The sequence below is a fragment of the Aythya ferina genome, assembly GCF_964211825.1.
Source record: "Aythya ferina genome assembly, chromosome: 5".
Lineage (NCBI taxonomy): Eukaryota > Metazoa > Chordata > Aves > Anseriformes > Anatidae > Aythya > Aythya ferina.
Window position 1 is genome coordinate 52,758,695 of NC_140301.1, and position 13,455 is coordinate 52,772,149.

General features: G+C 41.7%; 1 protein-coding gene and 1 long non-coding RNA gene across 4 annotated transcripts in view; both read left to right on the forward strand.

Annotated features, from left to right (window-relative positions):
• The window catches only part of EML1 (EMAP like 1), a 121,910-nt gene that overhangs the window by 13,566 nt on the left and 94,889 nt on the right, over positions 1-13,455 (forward strand). The gene's annotated exons all lie outside the window — the stretch shown is intronic.
• On the forward strand, positions 6,291-11,139 carry LOC311437435. Its single transcript, XR_014693463.1, has 2 exons — positions 6,291-6,408; positions 10,387-11,139. It is a non-coding gene; the product is annotated as an uncharacterized lncRNA (long non-coding RNA).

Sequence of the window (13,455 nt, forward strand, 5' to 3'; positions counted from 1 at the left end):
ACAAAGGGTGAGAAATTAATTGAGCATTAAAGTTTAATTCCGTTTTAATCTGGAATTATTAACAAAATTTATATTTTTAAACACAATGCTTAACCTGACAGTGTCCCTTTAAAATGCTTTATGTAAGCTCATTAGAAGCTTCTGTGCGGTCTCATATTTATTACAATTAGCAAATCTTAGTGGATCAGCCCCATTTTCTGTACTGTTCCGCTTTTGTTCCTCTACCTCCTGCCTGTCATAACCTAACCATAGCCTAGATTAGATCCTTTCAGACATCAGCCTTTTACTCTGACAAGTTCTGAAGAAGGAGAAATGAGAAAGAAGAAAAGGAAAAGGAATAGAAAATTAACCACTAGGAGCCTCTGAGAAATCAAAAGAGACTCTTAGATTAAGCCCCTCACCAGTGTCAGGACTAGCAGCAGTGCCAGTGGCATTAGTGGCACTAAGTCACTTAATTCCAATATGATTCAGAATCATTTGTAGCTATCGGCTTATTCAGAGCAAATCTCCTTCCTCCCAGGTCTTTTGTTTGCCATCCCTTGACAAGGCACGTCGCATATCAATTAACTTGTAAGATATGTGAAGGAAGGATACATTTTCATCTGTATCTGAAGATTCAGGAATGCAAATGCTACTGTAGAAATACTAATAACTAGCAGCATTAATAGTTAATGAATCCAATCCTTTGTTGTTATTGTTTGTTTGTTTGTTTTGGCTCTTTCACAAATATAAATTGTGTAAAACGAAAGGGAGGTTTTCCTGAGTAAGGGCAGAAGCCCATTTTTAGGGATGCTTAGACCTTGCTCCATTCACTGACAAAGGGATGGGGCAGATCAGTGCTTGTGCTTATCCTACCACACCCCGAGAGGGTCCAAATCTTCTCGCAGAGGGTATCCTAACGTTTGGGATATAAAGTGGCAGGGTGGCTAAGGACTGCTTTGGGTCATGTTACTGCCACATGTATGTGTGAGTCTGGGTCGTCTGCCTCCTTTCTTCTGTCAAAAGGAAAGAGGAGACTGACATACAAGTCACAGTCCTGCAGGAGCAGGCTCTGGCTTGCGTCTTGTGCCAAGACTGAGCGGAGCAGCGTTTAGGAAGCCATGCAGAAATTAGCAGCCCCTCAACCTTTTCCCTAGCGGTGCCTGTGTGGCTGTGCAGGGGAAGACTTGGTCCCCTGCCAGGCCCCAGCCCTTCTTGGCTTGTCTGCGGGGCTTGACGTTGGCACTCCTGCCCTGCCTGCTAGCCCACGCTGCCTGCGATTGATTGCTGGAAAAGGCTCTGGCTGTTACAAGGCAGATAGACTTTCTTTTCTTTTTCTGGAAAGGGAATTTCTATGAACTTCACTTACTGACTTAATATAATAATACATCCAATTATTATATTTTTTATTTGGGAAGAACTGCTGCAAAAGTGCCAGCAAGCAGACAAACATTTTTCTCATTTACTGTAAACACTAAAGCTATCACATAAGCTTTGGATATCAGGGTTTGGAGAATTCATTCTGGGGACCTGAGAAAAGAAGCTCCACATTTAAAGTGAACCCATTCGGCAGCAATTAGCAGTCTAGGCTAAAGGGTCTAATGCATGGACATTGCCTAGTTTTCTTTGTCTGAAGATAGTCACTGAGACTCTGCCTCATTGCTCATTCACATCTTTTCCCTGATTTCAGTGAGCTTAATTTGGTCTTACTGTATTAAGTTCTCATTCCTAAAAACTCAAAATATCATCTATTATTTTTCTTTTTTTTTTTTTTTTTTTTTTTTTTTTTCATACAAACACGCATCAACTGACAAGTGTATCTGTGTCCTGTTGTGTCTGGCACAAAAGTAATCTTTATGGCATGGACTGAAAAACGGGATTGATACGTACTTCCATCGCCTCTCCAGGAATGTTTTTAGGACACAGTCTAGAGATTAATGCCTTGGCTGATAGTGAAGAGCATTAAGAGTGGGACCAAGATAAGGTCAGATTACACAAAAAGAGAAGCACTTGCTGTAAAATCCAGTGCTGTGAAGAAGAGAGCAGAGTACGTCACGAGTGAAGTTATCAGTGTTTCAAAGCTGTTCCGTGTGAGATGAAGCCAGCTACAGCACGTAAAAACTGAAGTCTGTGTTCCACTTGTGTTAGCAGTGATCTTCCACTACTCGGTTCACAGAAAATATGGAAAGGAGGATAAATATTCTCTGTAACCCCAGTTGCCAAAGAAAATGCAAGAGATATTTTCGGCTGCTTACTCATTCAGAGGGAGCCACAGCATATGAGTCTTGCTGTGCTTTTTGGCTGCTGGAAGCCAGCAGCTTTTCTCTGTGAGCTTGGAAATGTGTATGCCCAGCTCTTGAGGGAAAACTTGGATACATCAAAAGTTCCCTGATGTTGCCTTGTTAACATGATGTTAGCAGTCTGAGCATGTACAGTATGGATCAGGAACGTGCTGTTGGAAAACGGAGTGTTTGGGAAAACTTTTACCAATGGGGAAACAAATATGCTGGTATCTCTCATTTTGCTCCAAATAGCACACTTAATGTTATGTGCAGACCTGCTACAGAAATCACCACCCTTGACAGCAGTAAAGACATTTCATAACACAGATTGTGTCTACAGAGAAAAATAAGAAAGGAAGCTGCCAAATATTATCAGTGAATGTATCAGTAAAATACTATTTTGTTACAGGAAAAAAATAAATCTGGTTATGTGGCTTGTCTAAACTGAAGAGACAAGATATTCAGTCTGTACCCAAAGGATTTCATTATTATTCCCCAGTTCTACCCAACCCTAAATACTTTCCAAAATGACCCTTAGCAACAAAAATTGAAACCAGCTTTTATTAGTAATGAGTGAGCAACTAATCAAAAGGTAAAAGATGTCCAACATGAGATCCTATCAGGAGCCAGGAGCAATGGAAGGAACCACTGGTCCTGGTGTCACAGGGCTGTGAATTCTCTGCACCATCTTCATATTCTGAAAAGACACCAGCCAAAACCCTGCTCTCTGCCATCACCGTGCCATGCCACTGCAGCCATCCGAGCTGTCCCTTGAAGGGCCCATCTCAGGGTCAAAATGCTTATCAATAAGCTGAGTTACATGTTCATAAACAGTCTCTGGCACTACCAGTGAAGCCAGAGGCCCCAGTTTCATTTTCTCCCCATCCGTGGCAGTTTACAGCACTGTGATTTAAATCCTGGTCAGCATCCTGACTGTGCTTGTTTGGGGGATGGGGAGTTAAATCACGTGAGGGCTTCTTTCTCTCAAGGAATTAGCTGTACCTTGGGAAGCCATTCGGTACAATTATTTATTACTTGCATAAATCAGAGCGATGCCAAGATGTCTGCCAACGAAGTTTAACGACATGCTCCTCTTTCTGTTACTGTCGCAGCAAATCTAACCTGAGAAAAGGACAGCTCCTTGCTTTGGTTTGGTTTGGTTTTGCTTTGTTTTGTTTTTGTTTTTGAAATGTTATATGCTCCCAGAGAATTAATGGACAGTGATTTATTTATGACATTACTAGAGCAGGAGGAAGTCATGCTTGGGTCTTGCTGCCATGGAGGGAGATAAATAGACTGCCCTAATATATTTAGCTAAAGAAGATATAACCCATAGAAAAACAGACAGAACAGAACTGGAGAGCCATACACAAGCTGGCACGGACAATACCGAACCAGAGAACAGACTGTTTATAGGGAGGCACGTATGGGCACTCCCCACCAGCAAATGCATCACTGAGGGCGTAACTGGCTATTTTTAGCAGCAGTGCCCACGTTTCTTTGGCCTTTTACCTCAAGAAACCTGTGTGAAGCACTATGTGTGAGCCACTAAAAAAATCCAAATGGGACAATGCTGGGATTCCTGATATGGGTGGGTACAGCTCAAAGTGCCCTTGGCTTGCATGTGCAGTGGTGCCCACAGACAGGTGTGTGGATATATAATGTATATGATATATTATCTATCACCATATATATATATTATTATATATATATATATATGGGGTAGTTCATTTGCTTATACATACATCCTCATACATCCTCAGGTGATGAGAGAGGGGAGAACGGGGGTGCTCACCCCCTGCTGTGCTGCTGAACCCCTGATCCCAGTTTCCCCTCAGTGCCAGCATGGGATCAGGGGGATTGCATCTTCTGATAGTCTGGTTGATCCTCTGCGCAAAATCCTCCACCTTCAGCCCCAGGGATCATGAGGTAATCCAGTATTTTACTGCAGTGATGGAAACCTGTGAGAAACACAGTATTTGTTTTTATCATTATAGTCAGCATTTGGAAGTAATGGGCTGTAAACCCCACACGATGTGTGGCAGGGCACTGCATTAACGCTTATATAAAAAAGCAAAGATGGCTCCAGTGACAGCACTTAACAATTTTCTCTGTTACTTCGATGACTATTCACCTTGAATGGGAAGTGCTTTTACGCACCATTGAAGCACAGCTAGCACATAACCTCCAAGCACTCGAAAACGCTGAGATGCTCCGAGAAGCAGCACTTAATAGAGTGCAGCCCTCCTCTGGCACACACTGCCCGAGATCAGGCCTCGCACAGCTCATCGCCCGCGGTGCTGCTCTGTCACACTCAAACCGGCACGAAATCTGCCCCGTGGCACGCAAAGCAGAGCAGAGATTACCACGCAGATTTTGCATTGAATTCCGCGTGTGAAATTGGTGGTAAAATATACGCAGGCCTAAGCTTGTTTTATGAGCTTTTATTGGGCAGCAGCGATGGCGTGGGATCGTCTTGCGGTGGGGATGTAGAGGCTGTAAATTGAGAGACTGGTGTTCAAATCCAGCAGATCAGCATAAAGCCCTCAGGATATTATTCTTGCTGCAATTACAAGTAACAGCTATCAGGAGAAGAAAGGGTAGTAGGCTGCCATGCAGTGAATAGAAATGTTTCTCTTCAGTTGTTTGTATGAGGACTGCAGACAGGGATAAATAGTTGTTACTGTAAAGCTCCTGGTGACAAATTGATCCCCGTCTCTGTCTCCAGCTGCCTCCAGCATTTCCTTATGGGAGACAGTGGTGGGACATCAATGTGGCCATTTTAAGCTTGGCAAAAAAAAAAAAAAAAAAAAAAAAAAAAAAAGGATCCTGATTTTAAAGTCTCCTTGTGTGACCTTTGCTTATGTTCATAAGCATTGCTCAAACAACAGCCCCACTGATGTCGATGCTAAGAGGTAGATGGCAGAGACGATTTCACTGTGACTGTTAGAGGCTGGAGACAAGGAACAAAAGCCCCTTTCTGAAGGCTTCCCATCCCTCTCAAATGCTCTGACTCACTTCACCTCATGTGGGACCGACTACTTAGAAAAACCAATGCTGCCATCTTTTTACCACGTTTACAAGATCGCAGCCCTAGAATACACAAAGCATTACTCACTTCAGCCGATTCCTTTAATGCCAAAGACACAGCTTGTACTTACTCCATATGAGCTGCAGAAAAGGCTTCTGTATGAGGGGATTATGGCTACAGTTCAGATGCTCAACATTTCCTAGCTGAAGCATTTCACAATGAGGCAATAGTATCATTAAGAGTTTGCGAGGCAACACCATAAGCTTTATTTCTTCTGATTGAGCCTCCCTAAAATATATATTTTTGTAAGGTTATGATGAAAATCAAAACAAATTGTTGCTTTTCTTGATTTCTCCAAAACTAGTTGCTTTGGAAATAGAGAAAATGTCCCACGATCAGTTGTACAACATGATCATGCTATCAATGCAAAATGATAACACAATATCCCAAGAGAAAGCTGAGCAGATTTTTTGTCTACCAGCATACGTATGCCTGAGCCTGCTTGTATGCAACCACAAACTCACTCTGGACTAAATTAATGAGCTATACTATTTTGTTCTTCCCAATTCTTTGTGTTTCCAAAGACATCTAGTGTTTAGGTATCTATTTAGGCATTCCTGAGCATATAATGCATGCTGCTCACAGCTGAATTAGGTTAATCAGCTCTTCTCCTGTTTAAATCAGAGATGCTGTTGGATATGTCAATGGATGGAAAAAGTTCTCCAGGTGGTGTCTATTTTGCAAAACGAGTGGTTTGACAAATCCACTCAAGGCATCCAAGATAAATCCTTCAAACTACAAATTCTATTATTACTGGGCATGTGCTACCCCTCTGCAGTGACCTTGCCATCCTAAGCAGGTTCTTATGACATCACCTTAATGCCGTGGCTTAAAAACAGCTTAATTAATTTAGTGTCTATGCATTGCTGTCTGCTGCCATTGTAACCTTCACATAAATAAAAAGAAGATAAGGCACCTAGCTGCCTCTCATGCAGAGCCCTGTGAGTCCTGGCTATAACCCCCCAGCTGCTTCAGGGGTATCTCTGAGGAACATGAAGTCCATCCCCGAAGAACCAGCCCAGGCAGACACCAGCGGAGCAGCGGATTTCTGTGCAGGTCACTCCTTTCTTCCATTACTTAACTCCACATTGCCATTGGCACGAGGATTACCTTGTGTTCTATAACAGCTGGGATTTTTACCTCCATCTACAAAGTAATTAATTTTCTTTAAGCGTGATAGTGGCTTGGTGTTAAGTAGCAAGATGGATAGGGTTACTGTAATGATGTTTTCTGTAGTCTGGTTGTTATACTGCAAGATAGCATCTGTTTCTGGTTTGCCCTATTTTAAATATCATGCTTACAGCAAGAAAAAATCTTTCTGACTCAATGTTGAGCTCTGAACTCATAGAGTTATTTCTGTTTAAGTATTACCTATTCTCAGTGAGTGTTTTAATGTGTGTTTAGAATAGAAAATATCTTTATTTTTTTCTTTAATTACAACATTACAACCTGGAAAATAGACAGGTGGCAGTTAAAGGAAAAAAAAGCTGTAATGCCATTAATGGTTTAACTTATTTTAACAAGAAGGGATTTATTGCTTACTAGCTTGCGTTTATAAATAACTGTACTTTCAGTCAGTAATGGAGGGAGTGGGGGGGGGAGAGATAAAATCATAAATGTGACTTTAGATTTCTTTAATTTTCCTAAGCAGTAGACTTGTAGACCTTCTTTTTATGTTACTCATCAGCTAACAAAAGAAATCCCCATCCTAGATCTACCCAAGAAAATCCAGGATTGAAGTTCATGCTGAGACTAATCTATGCAGATTAAATAGCTGTATTGTCTTTCTCCCTGAAGTATACAGCTTGGCAGCATACTCCAAAAGCCAAACCCAGATATAAAACAGAAGAATGCACTGTGTTTCTACCCAGCTCCTGGGGCTGCCCCAGAAGCAGTAGCTCTGTGGGACCAGGACTGCTGCTTGCCCATGGTGCTGGCTTTGAGGTCTGGAGGTTTGCTCTCAGGAGGTGCTGTCACTTCTTCTTGTGCACTGCCAAATGCCCTCAACAGCCCTTCACTTCTGAGTTCAGTCCCAAAAAGCTGCACTAGCCTGGCAATTGGCATTGCAGCAGTAAATAGTATTATCTGAATAATGCATGTACCAAGCATTATAGATGATCAAGCTTTGCAGAGCAGGAATAGGTTCAAAAAGCCCTTTTTTGGCAGCCCTGTTGCTGTGTCATAAAGTGTGTGACTTGTTAATGGGGAGCAGCTGAGACAGCCCAGGTGGAAAGATGCATTGGAGCTGGCTGCTTTGTTCGAAGGGAGCTTTACAAAAATGTTTGCTCTCGTGGAGCTGGCTGAAGGTGGAGGAGGGCTGTTAGGGAGCCAAGGCTCTCCTCCCTGCACAAGCCTAGCGAAGGGCTGTGTCAGACACCCATGAGTTGTTAGAAAGGTAGCTTCAGAGATCTCACTGTACTTCTACCTGAAACTATCCAGCTGGGAGGTTGAATGCCAGCATTTGTGGAAGAATTAATATTTTTCCATTATAGAAAAAAAAAAAAAAAAACTTTGAGAAGAACCTGGGCCATGTATTGCCCACGTTGTATAATAGATCGAGTGAGGAATCCATCCTCATGGGCTCTTTCTCATTCAAAATAAAGATGAGATACCTATACATGGATAATGCTCATACTGCTGGTGTCCATGTTGTCCAGCATGTGTGGGAAGGGAACCTCCAGCATGCTGGGTCCCAGGAGGAGTTGAGGACAGTGGCTTTAGGTGGGTGCCACCAAGCTGTGCATGGAACAGCCATGCTGGGTTGCATCCTGCTTTTTTTCTGGTATCGGTGGAGTTAGCTAATTGAGTTCTGTGGGTGATACATATTTCTCTGGCTTCTACTGCACACTGATCACCCTGTGGCTGTGTCACCATCAAGATGTTTTTCCATTTTCTTTAATCAGATTAACCAGCTGCTCATGCTTTTGGGACACTGAGTCTGTGGGATGTATTTCAGACCTTGGTCTGTCTCACCTTTGTATTTACCCCCCTCTACATCTGCATGCTTGGAGCAAGGGGATGGTGTCCAGCTCTACCTGCTGGGGCACATATTTTGTTTCCTGCGAGAGGAGCCCTGTTAGTCCTCAGGCATGCTGTGCTGCATCTGTGCTCCCTGCAGAACGGGGCTGGAGGTGGTACTGCCATAGGGAGCTGCAGAGTGCAGAGCTGGTACCATCTGCCAAAACATCAGAAGGGATGCTTGCAGGCTGAAATAAGTATTTCTTGTTTTTTAAATGTCCCTCGATGTCATTGGGTGTTGTGGGATGTATTTGGGTTGGGCAAACTGCACCACAGCTGAAGCTCCCACTTCTTAGCATGGACATGGCAGGGAGCTAATTTGTCCCTAATTTGGTGTAAATATGAAATAAAATGGGTATGTGAAAATGACCACAGACTTCACATACATGCATGGTCTGTTTCTGAGTGCTCTTCATATAGTGCTTAGTGGGCACCATGTACATAATTCAGTGAATAAATGTTTCCATTATTACACTTAAAGTCTGGAAAAGAGAACCCAGTAACCCTCTGAATAGCATCAGATGTATCCAAACTAGATTATAAAGGGCTTGTCCATATCTACGTGCATTAAAGGTTGCCTCTTACCCTGGTCTTAATGCACACAACCAGGGCTGATTGCTAATGAAATCAACGGCCCCTGACAATCAGATGATGGGCAAAAGGCTAACGCATTGCTTGTGGGGCAAAGTCTGGGCTTTGCTGTGTGCCACGCTGCCTGGAGGCAGCTGCTGTCGCTGCTTTTTTTCCTGTTTCCCCAAATCTTGCAGCTTTGGTGAACAGGGCTTGTAAAACTGCAATTACTATAAATATGCATGTGTCTTCCTTCATAAATTATTCCTGATGTGTGTGTTTTAAGTAGGACAAAGATTATGAACTAGACTCTCTATAATGTTAGTGGGGAAGTTATTTTTATGAAGTGACTTGGATTTGAATGTCAGGTATTTTTATAGTGGTGTTCACTACAGCAATACAGTACTGATTTTTGCCCCCCCAGCACTAAATAAGATTTTCAGTGCAAGTCTATCTGCATGGAGCTGATATCTGGGATGCTTGAGCAGGTTGGTGGCCCCCTTGCTTCTACAGCATATATGAGCTCCAAAAGAAGTTACTTGTGCCCAGCCATAACAGAGGTGAAGGCATTAATTGGTTTGCGTAGCAGTTACGCACTTCTACATAGCTTTCCATTTACTGACTGGTTTTATGTAGCCCTGTGCTTGCAGCAGTGCGCTTCTTGTGTGTTAGCGAGGTGGGGTAAGTGGTGACATAGACATGGTCATTGCCCAAATCACTAGTGATAAATCTGATTTATTCTTTAAAAGGAAAACTCATATTAAGGTAGCTAGTCTGCTGAAATACAGCTTTTTGTATTCAGGTGGGATCAAACCTTTCTTTTTGACTGGAGATTATTATGTTCAATATAGTAGGAAATTATGTTCAATATAATAGGAAATTACGTTCAATACAATTGGAAATTATAGAGATCTTTAATCATTTCTTCCTCTAATGACTAAATGTGGTTGTCAGAAACAGTGAGAAACATTTTCATTTTCTAGTCTGAAAGTCCTTCTGGAGGCAGACTTGTGCTGGAGCACTTCTCAGAATATATCCTTGGATGCATCTGTCAAAGGAAGACACTAGAATAGACTTTCTTTTATCTTTTTATACATTATGGGCTTAACTTGTCAGCTTTTTCTTAAACACATTTCCTGTTGTTTTCACTGCCTTCCTAAAACACAGATAATACATGTAGGAATGCTCCCTGGTACATTTATTTACTATTCTTGGCTGGTGAAACTTCCACATCACCATTTCTACACCAATGAGTGCTGGTATGTGGAAGTACATACTCCTGACTGGTTTTATGCTGACACAGCAGCACTGACTCAGAATCTTTCTTGTCCCACTCCATCTTCTTCACTCAAGTCACTCTGCCAGAACTGAAGTTTCTCTCATATTCTAGGCAGGGGCTTACTCTGTTCTTTTTATAATTGTTATTTAATCATCCTTTGTTAGTAGATGGACTCAACAGTGTGCCATTAAATTACTAAGAAGTGCTCAGCCAGCTGGGGTGTAAAGCAAGCTGGAAAGCCCTGCACTGCAAAGCTTGTACCTGCCTTCCCATCCAAGGGTGCACATCCCTACATCTCCCCTTGGGAACGAGGCCAGACCGTCAGCCTGAGCAGGCCACCTGGTTTCAGCTCCCACACCACGGAGAATGAGGAGGTTTTATTTTATCCAGGAACATCCTCATGAAAGAGGTTTTAAGTTATCTCACTGTTTCTGGAGTTTCGTCCACGAAACTCTTACTCAGAGAGGACTATTGATGGGAAGATCCTAGAATATTTCTTCTCTCAATAACAATGAAAAACCCACTACACACCACAATTTTGGATGAGTCTTTCTATGCAGTAGGGTTTTAATGATCTCACTGTTGCCAAGTTTTGCTTTCAAAACCCCAGTGGAACATTTTTGCCAGGCCTATTAGATAATGCACACAATTTTTGGGTACAAATTCACAATTGATTCCACTGTTCAGTGTCCTCATGCTAGACCTTGCCAATATCACATGTTTGTTTTCCATAAATTCCATCAACCATGGTCTGGAAGCCATGGTTTTCATAGTTCAGTGCATCTTTGCTTTATATGCATTTGTTATTGGTGGTCACTATTCTTTAACAATTTTTTGGTCTAATTTAACTTGTCTTTAAAATAAAATTTCTGAGCCAAATGGAGGAAAGCTCATTCTCTGTTGTTGGCCAGTTTTGACTCTTCTGTGTTGTAATACTTGCTTCTTCATACTTATTTCTAATGTTTTTTTTTTTCACACTTTGTCCAGTGTCCACTTTGGGAGAAATTTTGGGAGAAGTGAATCTTTCTATAGGTCATTCATTTTGTATTTTCCAAAGAGCTGAAGATCCTAGGGCCACAATAAATATATTTAACTCCAAATCAGTTTCATTGAAGTCTTGTCCTGACCAAAGACCCAAACCCAATTGATAACTGAAGTCCGGGCTGGCTTTCCATCCAGTCCTCAAATAAGTGATTTCTGTAGAGCATCCCTGTTGGGATGGGAGCTGGAGGGAGAAGAGCACGGGGTGCACTGGGGCTGCTGTCACTATTTCAGTGTCCTGTTGCCAAGTAATGGCCGAGTCACTACTTTTAGTGGCTATTTTGGTCATTTCTGTTCTGGTGTGTTTTTTTCCAGTATTGCTTAAGAAATAGTCCTGAGCTAACCAAAAGATTAATGACAGGGCCTAATTGGTTTTGCCATTCTTAGAGATGATGGGCCAAATTAATCCCTGTTAGAGCTCCATTAATCTTTCTGGATTTACATCCAAGATTAATTTGTCCCTATGATACTCATCACTTGCTGTGTGGTCTGTGGAAAATCACTTACCTTTGCATGTGGATTTCCCATTCCAGCTGGAAAATGGGGGCAATAACTCTGAATTCAGTGAAAATGAATGTTGTGAGCATTGCCAGGATTTGTTAAACTGGATGACTTTTTTTTTTTTTTTTTTTTTTTAGTAAAATGCACATTTAATTTGTGAATGTTAGTTTCAGTTTGCACTTGTTCTCTTGCTTCTTAGTGAAGCTTGGATAGAAATATTTTTCCCATGGGGTGCAGATATGCCTGGTATTTATACTGAGTGATGTCTTGGCACCATAGTGCTGGGTGTGAAATCGTGTGCTGATTATCCCAGGCCAAGGGTGTTACCCTTCAGGTTTTAAGGAAGTCAAACACGCATACCCAGGGGCAGAATTTGGCCTTTTTCATTCTGGCTTTGTTCAGGCCAATTTCTACAGCTGTTCCTCAGTGAGAATCTCACTGAAGATAGCAGGAGTTTAGCTTAAGTAAGGATTACGGGATTAATCCCTCTATCTCCCATCTAAATGACTGCAAAAACAAACATGACTGGAGATCTCCAGAATTCCCTAGCTCAGGTTCTCCTCATTCTGCTCACAGATGTGCATTGAAATACGCCTCTTATGGATTAAGGCAGCAATTGCATTTACCAGGAGGCTTCTGTATTTGCAGAAAAATGTTCTGGTAATTCCACCAATTAGATAAAACTGGGACTTCACACGGATAATAGAAAAGAATCTGCTGATAAGGATTGCAGCAATTTATTATAGCCAGGGCTGATGCTAGAGGTGAATAACAAGCAATCCATCAGTTAGATGATGAAAAGTGCTCTTGAGTTTTACAATCCATTCCCTGTTAATAACCTCAGGCATTGTTACTCAGCCAGAAAATATATATGTTGAAATCTGTTCTTCTCCATTTACGCATATTTAATGTGTTCAATTGCCTATATTAGCAAATATATGTATAATAAAGTTAAAGGATCAGTTATTGTCATATTTTCTAAGAGGAAATTATGCAATAAGATTTAATGATCTTTGCAAAGAAAAAGTGCAATGTGTTTGGTAAGGAAATAATTACAGGGCTTTGACATTTATTTGTTACAGCTTCTTTGAATGATTTACAAATTGCTATGTATATGCAGGTATTTTTTCATGTGCATTTCATTTTACAACCAGTATTAGTTATTTCTTCTTAATTCTACATATATAAAGGCTGTTTTACCTACTTACTGGAATTCCAATGGACATGCTAAATATACACGGAAATCATTGTCAATTATTTATTTGAGTTGGCAAGAAAAAATATTTTTAAAGTTTAATGAAGCCAGCGGTGATACACAGTTTCATGTTGCTGAGCAACAATACTGATGGCCAGTATATTTAAGGTAAAAGAATACAGAATAACTGTGTTGATGCCTCAGGGCTCTGTTGTACCTCCCACAGCAAACCTCAGGGGACCCAGATCAAAGGGTCCAGCAGGCTGAATTTCTCATGAAGCAGCGGCTGGCAGGTCAGGAAGGGAAGCTTGGAGGACAGCGTCTTAACTCCACGGGTCCCAGAAGCCCATGGGAAAGGCAGCTCTCACCTCCATCAGGGTGTGAAAGGTGGAACAATTTGAGTAGATCGAAGGGGAAGCTTGAGAGGGATGTAGGGGGAAAAAAAAAAAAAAGAGTAGTGAGCTTGGCATTTCTCAGAGTTCAAGGATATAGTCACATT